The following is a 15953-nucleotide window of genomic DNA, read 5'->3' on the forward strand; positions in this document are numbered from 1 at the left end:
TCACCCATAGTGTTTTCCTGGGGATGCCCCGGTTTGGAAGAATTCTAGAATTAAGATTACAGATAGTGTGGAATAACAGGGATTAAATATATTCCAATATATTTTTAAGAACAGGTTAGAGAAACAGCTGTAAAGGATGTCCTAAGTTTACTTGGTCCTGCCTCAGCAAAGGGGGCAGGACTTGATGACTTCTCAAGGTCTCTTCCAGCCCTACATTTCTATGACTCTGTGTGAAACCACTCTGTCTGGAAAAGATTATGAAAACATTTGAGGAATCCCAACAGGAATTTGGGACAGTGGAAACAATGTTCTGAAGAGACTGCAGCTGTGACACTGACTTCCTCATATCTCATTTTTGAAGTCATGTAATAAAGAAAAAGTTGCACCGATGTAAATTAGAGCAAAAGGAAAGAATGTGGAGGTGCTTTCATTGAGTTGTCTTTTATTAATCAATGCGAACGTTTAAAGATGGTAAGATCTGTGTCGGGAATGTGTCTGATCCATGTTCTGTAAAGCTAAGTGTAAACTAACACATCTGTTCTATATGTAGTAATTAATAAAACAGGTGAAAGACAGAGCATGTAGACGATAGGGAAAGGTGCTCTGAGGATTAATATGAAAAGACTACAGTAAAGAAGATGACGTGACAAAAAGCATGAGATTGTTTTTAAGGGCCCTATCCCGTAGTCTGAACAAATGCAACCCCCCATTAGTGTCAATGAGAGTTTTGCCTAAGAAAGGGTGACAGGAGCTAGCCCACAATTACAATATTTTACACTGAGTTGGCTTGATTTCATGCAGGATCCAATAAAGATAGAGCTGGACAAAATGATCATAATTTCCTGCAGAGCACAAGTATGGCTCTTATTCAGCCAACTGAACTGAGTATTTTTGTCGGAGATTTGTGATATAGTATATCTGGTGCATTGCTGATAGCAGGCTGTGCTAGGAGCATATGCTCAGCACTCCTCTAGCTCTGCCTAGCTTAACCTTTGCTGGCTAGTGGGAAACACTTGATCCACCTGAGGCAGGACATACTCCCCGCTCCTCCCAAACACATTGGCACAGAAAAATTCTCTCTCTCCTCTTAAGACCTTGGAGGAGCAGGGCAAAGATCCCTCAATACTCTCCTACCTAGACCTATAAGTAGGAAGTAGAGTGATGTTCTATTGCCATTTGCCCAGGCTCCTGGCTCTCCTCATGAGGATCAGGGGGAACGTCCAGACCTTTGTATATTTAAATACAAGAAACGCCTGAATATGAACATAATGTGAGCTATTGGCCTATTGGTCCATCACTATGAAAAAGGGAGCTGTGCCGAGGCGGTGGCAGTTTGATTCTTACTGCATGTTATGAGATTAACCAAGGATAAAATTCTTTTGCATTCAAGTATTGCAAATGCTGGGTAAAGTGATGTGGGTGGCATGTCACAATGAATATCAGCAGAGTATTATTTGATTTGAAGAAACCCAATCCCTTTTGAGTTAAGACAGCAATTGTTCAAGTTGGTTTTTGTCACAAAGAGTGGTACTGCCTAGCTGTATAGCTTTAAAAGGGAATTTATGTGTAGAATAGCTTCAGTTATTGGCACAAGTCAAGGGTAATAGGGAGATGATAGGTAGAAGAGAACATAGAATTCACCTATTTGATTAAATATGGGCCATAGAATAAGATTTTAATGGGAAAGATGGGATTTTTATATTTCTGGGAGAAGAGTAAAGATGAACTAATAAAGCACTTTGCAGTAATATTTACTGTATAGATATACTTATATTTGTTTTGTTAATAACTCAAAATTATTAATAAACTCATGTGTGTTCTGTATTGGGATAAATAGATTTCAGTGTATAGGGATTAAATAGATGTGTAGTTCCAAGTCTGAATGATTTTCACATATCCAAATTATTATTGTTATGGCTGACATCACCAAGTGGCACTAGTACACCCAGTCTTCCGAGTTCTTAGTGTGCAAGCTAATGTTCAGTCTCGTGAAGACATGTTGTTGTTAGTTTTTGGTTATACAACATTCTAGGGAACGGGGAGCACTGTGAACCACCAGTGAATTTGCTCTTTTTTTAGATTAGATTAGATTAATTTTTTGATGCAGAGTTGCTCTTTGGGAATTAGACATTAGTTTTCAGCTGGGATTCTTGAAAGAATCTGCTACTGCTCAGCAGAGGAGCAACACTGGTGTCTGGACACATGTGGCAGAAGTAAGGGCAACATTATATATAAATCTACATATGCTACAGTTAAATCAGAGCATAGGATATATCATTTATATCTGATAGAAATAAGGCCAGTGGAAATTGCTAGTTGGTTTCAAAGGTTATTCTCTATTTTGCATACATGTGACAAAATAATGTGAATACAGAAACTTCAAAATCATGTTTTATTCACCAATGTAAATATTTCCCTAATAAGATGAGCAGGCTTGTAGAAGTTATTTTGTGGCATAGTGTTTGCAGGAGCCAGAGATTACATGCTCACTTCCATGATATTTCTTTGCTTTCACTGGCTCACAATTTTGCAAAAAAATCTTTGGGGCTGAAATTTTCCGTGCTTAATCTCAACCATTTCCAAGAAAGACACAGAAATCCTTTCCGATCCATTTGAATATTAAATGCATGCTCAGTAGACCCAGGTCCTAACGAAGCTCTATCCCTTTCATTACATCCCATAGAGGACTCTGACAATGACAGGTATGCTCTACTTGGCCTAGCCTTCCCTACTGGGAACATGGATGGCAGCTGCTGGGACATTTTGCATGAGGGAGGCTATAAATGCCTCATTCAAATACACACAAAAGTACAAAGCAGCTGGAACATTCCAGTGAACCTGTCTCTGTTGACTTACAGTGGTGGGTGCCTGCCATACTAGGTTGAATAGAAACATGATTTGAAAGGATGTTGTATCTGTGAGGGACATAAATGACCTTAGCAGGTGTTTCCAAGTGAAGAACTAAACAGAACTTCAATAAAGTGTAGCACAGAACTAACACAAGCCATTTCAGAGGCAGTTCTGTAGAGTCCAGAATAAAGTCTCTTGGTTATAGCACCATTAAGCACCACATAAACATCCAAAGTGCTAGCAATCACTCATTGAGCAGAAGCGAGGGGAGGAGATGTTGCCAGTTCAACAGGCTTATTTTGGATTCCAAGTTCCCAAAGTTCTTACCAAGAGAACAGCCCAGCTTTTACTGCAAGTCAACCACTCAGGGTAAGAAGCCTCAAATCTAGGTGAGGAATACAAATACCAGGGCATTCAGAATCTCTCTGGAGCAAATAGGGTCCACTCCTCTAATTTTCTTTAGCCACCAACAGATTCTGTTTTACCGACATGCTTTCTCGGTCAAATCTTGTCCATCTAAGTAGTACCACTAAGTCAATGGGGCTGATTCTCCTCTAACTTGCCCCTGTTTTACACCAGTTTAACTACTGACTGCAGTGGAGTTACTCCCAAGTTATACTAATATAAGTGAGAGGACAGTTATGTCCAATGGACCTTCTTACACGAATAATGCAAACAGTATTCAGCTCTGCGTCTAGATCCACTTGGAAGAATTCTGACTGATTGAATCAGAGAGCCAAGCAGTCTCAGGCTCTCTCTTTTTCTGCAGAACCTCCAGCTATTTCTCACCTCACAGCACTCTACTGGAAATGCTTCCTCTGCAAACAGCTCTCTTTTTCCATCCACTATATGCTAACTGGGTAGCGAATGGGAATTCTGTATTTGTGTCCTTCTGCACAGGCTTGCAGCTAGAAAGCACATTACAGAAAACATCACTGTTACAACAGACTAGGAGCATATTTCCAGTGCCAAAGACCTATAAACACAGCGGATTCTGCTACCATGCTAATGTCAGTGGGTTGATATGAAAATGTATATTCAGTATTCAAAAGGTGGTTTCAAGTAACTCAGGCCCTGTCTGCATAAAAGCGCATGGCATTATTGACAGCGAGTGTAAAAAATATCTCCCCTTACCCATCTTCCCTCAAGCAGTATTGAAAACAGTGTCCCTAAGTGCTGACAGAATCAGTCAAGTTCAACACCCACCATAGCAAAGTGCTGTAGTATAACCTATTGTTCACTGTGTGTTGTGTGTCCCTCACTGAGCCCAATTCATAAATGATATGAGTCTGTTACACCTCCCAACTATAGGTCCTTGTCCTCTGACTCAAACTAGAGCAGCTCATGAGTATAGTTCTACAGCTCCCTAGTTCAATCCTGGTTACATCCAAGATAGCGGATATCACCTACCACGGCTTAGCAATGTTGAACTCAGTTGACCCTGTCTATGCTAGTGGGACAACCATTTTCAGCAGTACTGAAGGAAGATACAAGGGATAGACATTTTGACACCAATTGACATACACTTCGACATTGATGGATAGCGCCTTTGTTTACATAACTATATATACACTAGGGAAAACAGTGTTGATCCTAGACAGCAACCTCAAGAACTCAAGCTCCACCTACTCTTCAAAACTGACTACATTTGACAATCATATAAGAAAACAAGAAAACAGCCTGGTCAGATAATGCTGTTTTGCTGATGGGGTGGATGGGACAAAACATATTTATGGAATCTGTAAATGCTGGTAAACTAAGCGACAGTTCCGACCAAGGTCAAAGGCGTTAGCTAAGAACAGACAAATTCATAGCTGCAAACCAAACCAGCTCACATGTATGTTAGTATTGATCAAGCAGGTGTGAATCTTATAAAAATGTATTTAGCATTTAGACTCTATGGAATGCTTGTAAACTGCTGCATGCATTAATCTCACTCGTAATGTTTGTATTCCATGCTATAAGGAAATATGTAAGTTTTACCTTATAACTTTGAAAATGTTTGCTCTGAACTTGTAAACCCAGGCACAGGAATTGTCCCCGCGCCCATTAAGGAGGCATATCAAGATTAAATGGGCCTTAAGGAACATCACAATACAAAGGATTGGTGAATGGTCCTATACACCTTGGAAATGCTACGTGCAAGGGAGCTTGTCTCAGGGACTGGAAGTAACCTGAATATTTTATGATCTTTGGTATACGTGACCAATTGTCACTAAGACCAGCTTGTCTGGGTGGCAAGATAGATTGGAGAGCCTAAGGGGACTGTCTGTGGCTCCATGGTAGAACTGTTATAGTTATCCAGGAGTTCCCATTTGTTACTGGCTTGGTGAAATCTAATTATAAAACACATCACCAGTTTGGGGTGTCTGTCTTGTTTTTTTGACAGTCTGCCCTGAGGTAGACACTCATGGTCATGAGCCACTCCAGAGAGCGTGACGAAGCGAATGTACCTGTTTGAGACTACTCTCACCTGTCCCTATCACACACTGTCAGCAGGCGTGTGTCAACAAATGCCATTTGTTTAAAAAACACCTTTAAAAATGAGGTTGCCAATAAGTTCGGTTTTGTGGCACAAAATGAGCCTGATTTTGTTTAGCATTTTACAAGTTGGTTGATTTTTACCAGCCTGCATACCTCTAAAAAGTCCGTGTGCTTTTTAAAAAAACCCACTGCACATCTGTTTGCTTGTGTTTAGGCCTTCAGGCAACCAACACACAAAAAACTTTCATCATTTAGAAAGGAAGTCAACGGGGTTGTTTTTGTTAACTTCTTTTCAAATATATTACAAAAATATGAAGGAGTTTTATTAAAGTTTAGAAGGAGATGACCTCTTGCATTAGCACTGCAGTTCATATGCTCTTAAGACAATTAGATATAGTGGGCCCAATTCATCTCTCATCTGCCCCTGTGTAGTTCTCTTGGACGTCATTGGTTTTATTCCTGGTTTACACCAGTGTGAGGAAAAACAAGTGCAGCTGTTGACCTTAAAGATAAAGGGAAAATTCCCACCAGTAGTGTAAATCCAGAGTTATTTCACCAAGTGCAATGGGGCTGATATAGATTTACACTGGCATAATGGAAAGCAGAATTTGGCAGAAAGGCTTTATTCTGCTCTCACGTATACAAAAATAACCCGGGGGTAATTCTGTTGAAGTCAATGGAGTTATATTCATATTATAAAACTAGGTATAAAACTGGTATAAGAGGAGACTCAGGTCTACAACACTTCTTATAGAACAGCTTCCCTGTGAAACAACACTGATACCTCATGTTCATAGAATCATAGAATATCAGGGTTGGAAGGGACCTCAGGAGGTCATCTAGTCCAACCCCCTGCTCAAAGCAGGACCAATCCCCTGACAGATTTTTGCCCCCAATCCCTAAATGGCCCCCTCAAGGATTGAACTCCCAACCCTGGGTTTAGCAGGCCAATGCTCAAACCACTGAGCTATCCCCCCCGATGTTCTCACTGATGTTCTCATCAGGAAGAACTTAATGTCCACAAAATGTAACTGAAGAGGTTTAAGGTTTAATAAGGTTTAAGATTAAGATTGTGTGCTTATCTTTTATTTTCTTTGTTAACTATCTTTGCCATTTTATGATCGGTGGGCTTCAGCCAAAGGCCACTGAAGTCAATAGAAAGACGCTGTTGACTTCAGTGGGTTTCCAATCAAGCCCAATGAGAACTTTAGCATACATGTCAGAGAGAAAGGGATCTTTAAAATGTAACTAACTGATTAAGGAGATAAACTGGATAACAAAAGTTAAACCACCAGAGAAGGGGACTGGACATTCCAAATAATTGCAAAGGTGGATTTTCTGAGGAAGGGGCCAACTGATACAGTGAAACTAGAAGAATTTCTTTAGTGTACTGAATCTTAACATATCAATAGACAGCCAGTTTTCAGAATCTCACAAATGAGAGATCTGAAAGACGTTCTATACCATATATATTTGTCTAGTGCCAGCGGTGTGATACTATAAATGCTTTACAGACATGTATGAAGATAAAGGACCCGAATGGAGCTACTTCAACTGACACCCGCTGAAGATCTGGTCCAAGGATCCTGCCCTCAAAATCTATCCCCCACCAATTCACCATTATTTCATACAGTATATTTACCAGTGGTATGTCCAGCTTACTTATAAATTATTCTGCTGATGCTGATGATCACCACATCCCTTGGGAAATTATTCCACTAACAGGCTTCTCCTTCAGCAATATTTTCAATTATCCCCTTGTGTCACCATAAATAAATTCCTCTCTTCCCTATGTATTTACAACAAAGCTTTATTTCTTTTACTCGGTCCTAATAAATAGGTCAGTCCCTCCAGACCTTTAACAATACTTGCTGCTCTCCTCTGAATTTCCTCCAGTTTGCCAACCTCTTTCTGGTACTGAGGTGCCCAGACCTGAACCCAATAATTTAGGGAGTATGCAGTTATGCTACACAGAGAGGAATTCTTCTCTCTTTTGTCTGCAATGTGATGCCGCTGAATTGTCTGCCCAAAATCACATTGTTTGTTTTTTTCATTTTTCATTTGAATGCAAACATTTAAAGTAAAAAACAAATTGAACTAAGCCTCATAAAAACAACTGCACATTTTAGATAGTTTGCTACAACTAATGGCATCTATCTATTCCATGAACATGACTTTTTAAAATTTGTTCAATTATACATGAAATGAATTATTACCTCATTTGCATGGGAGAAAATCTATTAATGCTTAATTGGGCCTGAACCAGTTGTGAAACAGGTAAGAATGTATGGGTGGATACCCTGATTGAAGTGCTATTAATGTTCAAGATAGCATTTTAATGAATTAAGCACAAATTCATTTGTATGCAAAATCACTGTTAATGCCTAATTGAGCCTCAATCAAGTTATATTTGAGCAATAATTGCACATTGTTGGCTCACTTGTGCAATGGCGGCTATGTGCACGTTGGCCCCGGACCAACCTAGAATCCTTCCCTGATACAGCTGCATACTTCTGCTGGGAATGAGTATTTAAATGTAATTATTAATTCTCATTAAGTATGACTGTAAACCATGAACACTTAGCTTCTAATTTTCCTTAGTAGTCTATCATTATTTGCATATTACAGCATCTACATAAATTAATTGATTGAGTAGTTCTATAAAGAATAGAAAGAGCTAGATTGTGGGCCTGATTCTTCTCCCATATGTGCTTTGGGTGTAAACTAGGAGTAACAATATTAATGCCAATTGAGTTATGCAGTAAAATTGGTGGACTAGGGAATCAGGCCCAGTGAATATGGCAGCTTACATCCACTGTGTTGGTTTTATGATGTCTGGCATCACCAATGTGAACCCCAAGCCAGAGAAAGTCATGCAGCCCAACTGTTGTGTGACTTGTAATATCACTACTGAGACTCTGAGCCAGATCCTCAATGGGTGTAAACTGGCATTGAAGTGAGTGGAGCTAAGCCAATTTACACCAGCTGAGATCTGGCACACAATGATGAAGCAGGATGATCTCGTGGAGACGTAGCTCAGACCTGGGTCAGCAAACGATCTAAATGATACAAGCTGCCCTAGAGCAAGTACCCATTGCTCACCAACACTAAAATGTTGGGGCTGGTGAAGTCAGTATTTTGTTGTTCTCCTGCTCTTGATCTATAGTTCGATTTCCTCGAATGAAGTGCTCAGGTAAGAGTTTTCCTGCATTCACAAACTGCAAATCCCAAAATCTACTTCACGAAGATCCTTGGCTTAAAGAAGAAAATCTGCCAGAAATTCGAGCTGGTAAAAGCTTCAACCATATCTGTCATTAGTGAAAAATCCCTAAAAGTGTCTTTAATAGCCAAGCTACTCATTATCCCCACTTTGACAGTTTTGTGGTTCTCACCACTCGGTTACAATTGCATTTGTTGTTCTTCCACTTTGCAAAACTTAGAGTCAGTGTCAGTGAGTATCACCTCTGTGAGTAGGCACCTAGGAGCAGATCCTCAGGTGATGTAAAATGGCATAGTTCTATTGACTTCAGTTTAGACCAGCTGAGGCTTTGGACCTTAAAGTCTACCTGCCAACATCATGCAAAAGCCTTTTGTTCTGAGTGACTAAGAGTGGAAATTATTCATTAGGGATTGGACAATACCAAGTTTTCCAGCTTTTTTCCAACGTTTTCTAAAATAGTTGTCTCATATTCACCAAGATCTTTATTGATGGATCTCCCCAAGCTGGATGCCTCAGTGATGGTTCTCCAGCCTTATTCCTCTTCCTGGAAGGGCTCATTCCTCTTTCTCCTTCTCTTCTTAATTCCACCCTGTGCATTGCTGCATCCTCAAGGCCCCATGTCCCAGTTTCTTTAAGAGATCTCTCTTTCACCTTGTCTCCCCTTCAGGAACATTTCTCCTTTCCTAGTCCCCTGGTTCTTTGCCAACTCTCATGCCTATATGTCCTCATCTCTCTCTCTTTTCTATTCCTGTTTTATCTGTACTCTGATTTCCATGAATAAATTTTGAACTAGTAAATGAATTCACCAATTTCTAATGCACTAACAGTTATTTAAATTCATCTAATCACATCGGACTAGGGTGCTAATCCAAAACCCACTGAAGTCAATGTGAGTTTTTCCAATTACTTCAGTGATCTGTGGAACATGCCCTTATCAAGGGGAAGATAAAGGAGGTGATATAGACACATTCTGATCTCACATCAGTGTAAATCAAGAATAACTGAAGAAAGTAGAGTTACACTAGTGTAAAGCCAATATAAATACTATTGAATTGCACCCATAGACTCAAGCAATAAATCACACGCCAGAGAGAGCTTGATTCTGCCCCCACTAAAATGAATGGCAGTTTTGTCATTAACTTCAGTGGCAGCAGGACTGGGCCCAGAATGCAGAAGAGGTACTAAGAGTTTTACTAAACTAACATTCGGTGGAACATCATAGCTAAAGACAAAGTTTGCATGTGCCAGTTCTAGTTAACAAGGATCTTAATGGTGACAGGAGCTCCATCAAGCAGCAATCTCTGCTATTAAAATATTATTCCACTTAATTGGAATGATCTGCTGTTTATTAGCTGTTATTGTCAACTTTCCCCTCAACAGCTGTTCCATAAACTCTCTGGAAAACCTCCTTTCCCAATGGCATTGAGGGAGCCTGTCACTGCACCTGATTACTGACAGATTAAGGAGGGAGACCAGTGATGAAGATAATCCATGATCCAGGCAAATAGCACTGTTGCGCATACAGCTGGAGATTTGGAGATGGCCCTTCCAAAGATTTCCAGTGTTGGACAAAACATATTTTGTCTGATTCTACACCAACACCATTTTTACAGCGGTGTAACTCCACTGACTTCAATGGAGTTACCCCTGATTTACCCCGGTGTAAGGGAGAAGATGATCAGGTTCTTTAAGGCCAACAATAGTGTCTGAGTTTGCTTTACGTAACAGCCTGACTCTTCTCTCACTCACACTGGCTTTACACCAGTGAAACTATATTGACTTCAGTTGAATTACTCCCGATTTACACCTACGTGAGAAGCTGAGTGTATGTTCTTCACCTTTGCATTCTAGAGGATAGTCCATGAGGAGCATTGCAAGAGGCATAATTATAATTTGAAGAGTGAAGCAGAACTCAGGGTAACCTCCAGCTTGAAGAGTCATATCCACACTAGCTCGCTGAGAGCCAGAGCACTAAAAATAGCATGTAGTCACAGCAGTGTGTGTGGCTAGTCATTCTAAGTACGAACCTTTCCAAGATGCTAAGTACATACTCAGGGTGGCTAGCTCCTCCTGCCACCACATCTACAATTTATTTTTAGTGCGCTGGCTCGCTGAGAGCTAGCGAGGATATGACTCCTTGAGCTGGAATTTACTCATCCAGCTCAAGTGTAGACATACCCTTACTGAGGCCTCTGTGCTACTGGTCAGATTATGCTGAGTAGTGTTTTGCATTGTTTAGTTTATGGTTAGCTGTTTTCTAGCTGTCCCCCTGTCCCTAGTGAACAGGTTTCACGGATATATTGCTGTAGAACACAGAGAGGTATAAATCTAACTCATGCAACAAATGCCATGACAATGCATGCAATACAACAGACACTTCATCCCTGATTCTCCTCCCATGCCAGCTTTTACACAGCTATATCTACACCGGCTTCAAAAGAGCCATTCAGGATGTGCACCCATGTAACTGAGAACATAAGTGGACTCTTCATATACATTTAAATAATCGTTTTTCCATTTTTCCCCATGACTAGAAAGGAACAATTTCAAATGATAAATTTAACATACCACATATTGTCTAGGGGAAATTCTTATACCATGATAAATTAGCTCAAAACAGTTTCCCCTCTTCCTTTTCTATAGTGATAGACTATCTTTGGCTAAACAACAGGCCAGCTTCCCCTTGATTCCAGTGTAGTCACACCAGTGTGAAAATGACATAACAATGAAGAACCAGCCCAGCCTATATTTGTATACTCAGCTTTTATGCAGTGCTTTTCACCCTGTCCCAGGGTCTGCACAGGTTCCTTCCCTCTCGTCCCTGTGTTCTGTGCTCAGGCTGGTCAAAGAAAAGGGTCCCAATGCCTCTTTCAGGTGTTTCACCCGTGTCTCTTTATTTACAGTGCTTAGTACAATCCCAATTCGCCCAACACCGACCCCCACACTGACCCTTCCCTGGGTCTTCTCGCCCTTGAGGCCTCCTGCAGCCGGTAGAGACAGAGCTGCAGTCCCCCTGTCTTCTCCCTGGCTAGCCTCCCACTGAGCCTTTCTCTGGGCTTATAACTCCTCCCAGTCACCAGCCCAGCTGGCTCCACTTGGCTCAGCTGATTCCCCTGAACCTGCCCTCATTAGGGTCTGCAGCTGAACGCCTTGCTGAGTGTCTGGGCCCCTGCACTCGGATGCCCTGCTGGGAAGCAGGGAAGGAGCCACCTCTTTAGCAGGGCTTCCAAGGGGTTTATACCCCTGCCCTGCCACACACCCATAGATCTCAATGCCCTTTACAAAGTGGGGTCGAGTATCAGTATCTTTATTTTATGGGAAACTGAGGAACGAATAGGGTTAAGTGACTTGCCCAAGTCACACAGTAAGAGAGGAAAGATGATCTTATGGTTAAGGCACTAGACTGACACTCAAGAGATCTGGGTTCCATTCTTAGCTCTGCCGCAGACTTGCCATGCATTCTTGGGCAAACCACTTAATCTCTTTGTACCTCAGTTTCCTGCCTATAATAATAATACTCCTCATCATCCAGCGTTTGAGAGGCACTCACATACTGCAGCGACATTGGCCACCTACGCAGATTGATAAATATACAATCTGTGGCAGTGCAAGGAATTCCCACGTTTCTTCACTCTCATCCACCTACCTACTGGACCATGCTGCCTTGCTGGATAAGCATCAGTAGCTCAACAAACAGGATGCTTCCAGTAACACAAACAAATGTAAAGAGTGTATTTACAAGACAAGATCTATTAAATAAAATAAAATCAGCTGAGATTTCTGAGAAAGGAATTCATATATCCCTGCACTTTTCTAAACACTGTTTTCTTGCATTATCAAAGTCATTAAAATGTATAAAAATGATTATTTCCAACAAGGCATTACCATGAATTATCACTACTGTTGCCTAGCAACCAGAGTCATTTCTGAACAGTGAGCTCTATGGAGTTTGTGCAAATGGGTATTCATTTGAGGGTTTAAACACATTCATCTTTGAAATCAGAGGCAGATAACACAGCACTTTTGTAAATCTGAATGCTTTAAAACAGTAACAATTACTGCACACATCTTCGCAAAACCTTCTTCCCATAGCACACTTAAAACATGCTCAGTGCTGGAGTTTCGTTCCTTCAGCTTTTTTGGAGTGTGTGTGAATCTTTATACTTTTTATGCAACTATTTTACATTCAAGCAAAGGAAACAATCCTCTCCCACTCTTCTGAGGGAGATATTCATAATGTCAGAACAAGGGGACACTGATGAAATTGAAAGGCAACACATTTAAAAACTGATAGAGGGAAATAATATCTTTCACCCAATGCATAATTAGCTGGAACTCATTGCCACAGATATCATGGAGGCCAAGAGCTTAGTAAGATTTTTGAAAGGACTAGATATTTATATGGATAATGAGAAAACTCAGAGTTACATTAAATTGGATAATATGGGATATATATTCATACTTCAGAGCACAAACGGATCATTCAATACATGTGGTGGTCTATTATGAGGATTCTCGCACCTTCCTCTGAAGCACCCAGAACTGAGCAGGATCAGAGGCAAGATACCAGGTATCTGATCTGATTTGAGAATTCCTACATTGCTATGTTAATCTACATTAACTGAGTTTATGCTGCAGTTAATAACAGTCTGTGTTATTGCTTCCAATCTGTTTTTCTTTGGCAAGAGAATCCGCTTCCAACTCCCTGGCTTCCAAAATTCCATAGCCTCATGGAGATGAAGAAACATTCAAAGCATATTTAGGCACTAGGAAATATTTTTTTCATGAAGACTGCAGACACAAGGCCATGTTTGTCCCTCACATAAACATGCACACTGCACTGAAGTCAATGTCGCTGAGCTTGTTTACCCCAGCTATAAATTTGGACCATTGTTTTTCACACTTCATCTTGCAAACATGGGGCTTGATGCAGCATTGAATGGAAGTTGAGGGCTCTCAGCACTTTACTGTGTGGAGAATGGACTCGCTTCACTGAGAGAAATGAACATCATTTGTCATTATCTGATCTAAGTTGTGCGGTAAGATGTGGCATAAGCCTGTTATGAGATTTTACAGTATACTGGGGTTCCCAAGAAACCATCTGGAGTATATTGATAGATTGCCATATAAATACCAATTGCTGTTTAATAACACAAATACTAATAGGATGCTTTGTCTGTGTGCTGTTTTATGGACATTTGCTGAGTCCACAAACAGCACCACACTGTCACATAAGAAAACGCGTGTTAATATTACAGTACCATTTGCAAGTTGTAGTTCACACATATTTAGGCTCACAGCTTACCCTAAATAAACAATGAAATAATGTGTCATCCCAAAGAAAGGTAAAACCTCTAAGTTAAACAGGCTAGACTGGAGCACGCAGAGTGAGAGACAGCTCTAGGAAAGGGGTGTTGTTAAGACACACCATTTGAAGGGGAGAGGGAGGGGAGTGAATGTACAGGTTATAACACCCTTTAGAACAGTGCAATCCACTCCTTATGATGCACCGTGGACACGCCTCCTCGCCTCACTTTTCCACTCTGGGGCAATTGCGCTCTTGCTAGGGCATGGAATCACTCTCCCAAGCACAGGGAATCCAATTTCCCTAGCTGTTCAATGGGGTGTGCAAGGGGGGGAAGCTCCTTCCACTCTCCCACCTCCCCTGCCAGAGCTACAGGCAATCTGGCCCAAAATATGTTAGCGTGTATTCTAATATGAAATTTAAAAGGCTCCTTGGAAAGTATTTTAAGAGGGCTGTGTCTCTGACAGCTGGCAAACCATTTATACTTGTCTTTTATCAACAGATTCTGGAGGAAATGCAGAACAAGGAGGAGCTTTAGCTGCTTTTCACTAGATAAACACAAACATGAGCAAGTGTGCTGGCACCTCTGAGTCTATGTAAACCCTAAAGAAGTACAGTATAACAGCTGGGAATCACTGCAATGAGAGCCTGCCAGAGCAGCAAGTAGAAGGCACTTTTGCTGTTGCCTTTCTCCTAGGCACGCATTGCCAAGAAAGACAGCTGTTGTATTTGGTAACTATTTTACGTATCTATAGTCCTAGCCTAGGGAGCATGACTAACAAACACCCTCTACCAGTCCTTCAGCCTGCCTTCCTTTCAACCCACAAACATCGACAAGAAAGGTGATCTATTTTTCAAGCATATTTTAAGCTTATGACATACAAGCAATTTTCACATCAGAGCTAGGCAAATGCTCCACAAGATGTTCCGTGAATATTCAATGATATTTTTAGGAGCGTTCATTTGGCCCTTTTGAGTGTGAGTTCTGGTAACATGACTATTTGTGAAAAGCAGATTTTAAGTTCACACAGCCAAATAATCATGGGAAACAAATGTTATATTAGCTTTTCAAACCAATTTCACAACCAGGAACCTGATGACTAGAGTTATGATCATCCAAGCCAGGAAGAAACACAAAGCCATTTAACCTATGTGACCAGTCACAGTTAAGCTTGAATTTTGAATTTCCAATATCAAGACAAAAATAAATAAAACTTGAGAATAACTTAAAATCATGAATAAATTTGCAAAAAGAATTATCTGTTTGTGGTCTCTGGACCGTAAGAAACGTGAAATTCATGGAATGAATTATTTGTTATGAATAGCTCAAACAACTTTCCCTGATACATCCTCCCCGCCCCCCCGACCCTCTTCAATGTTTCCTTCATGAATGGCAACAGTCATCCGGACTCCACAGTATAGGATGTTGACTAGATGATTAGTCTTTGCTCATGACGCTAAGACCTGGGAGCTCTAGACGCTGCTACCTATGCTTTATGCGCTCTACTAAGAAAGCCATGTGATTCACAAAGTCAGAATCATTTAGGATATGGATAAGGAGTCTGTGTGACTGCAAACTAATGAATCCAAACTTGCTCTCAGACTCGCAGACATGACAAATGGCTGGAGACAATGATGAAGAAAAATGAGGACAAAACATATCCTCTATGTACACATTTCCTCGGATTTCCCAGAAGCTAGCTGCAGCAGCACAGGTGAGTTGTCTGGCATGACAAATGGAATGCATCTTTTTTGCAAGCTGATAAGGTGACACTCAGATTCACACAAGACTAGAAAAAAGTCAAGAAACTTTTGAAATGCAGTAACTAAACCTTGTAACAATGTTACATTTTCAGTATAATGCATGTTTTACCTACTAAGAGAGGCTAAAATCCACTTTGGAAATAGAAAATCATATGAGTTCCAGCTTGCAGTATCCTCCAAATTGTTCCATAAGGGGAGCAAAGTTTGTCCCTGTGGAACAAACAGGGAGTTTGGCATTCTAACGCCTCAGATGCATTGAGATGGCCGCAAATCTTCGAGCACCTCTGGAGACCAGGACCACTGCACCAATTTTCAGTCCCTTGGGTCTCC

At 40.8% G+C, this 15953-nt stretch overlaps 1 protein-coding gene across 2 annotated transcripts in view; it reads right to left on the bottom strand.

Annotated features, from left to right (window-relative positions):
* Positions 1-15953, bottom strand: part of KIF26B (kinesin family member 26B) — a 403870-nt gene that overhangs the window by 53469 nt on the left and 334448 nt on the right. The gene's annotated exons all lie outside the window — the stretch shown is intronic.

This window comes from Terrapene carolina, unplaced genomic scaffold (assembly GCF_002925995.2).
Source record: "Terrapene carolina triunguis isolate 2854851 unplaced genomic scaffold, T_m_triunguis-2.0 Scaffold85, whole genome shotgun sequence".
Taxonomy (NCBI): Eukaryota; Metazoa; Chordata; order Testudines; family Emydidae; genus Terrapene; species Terrapene triunguis.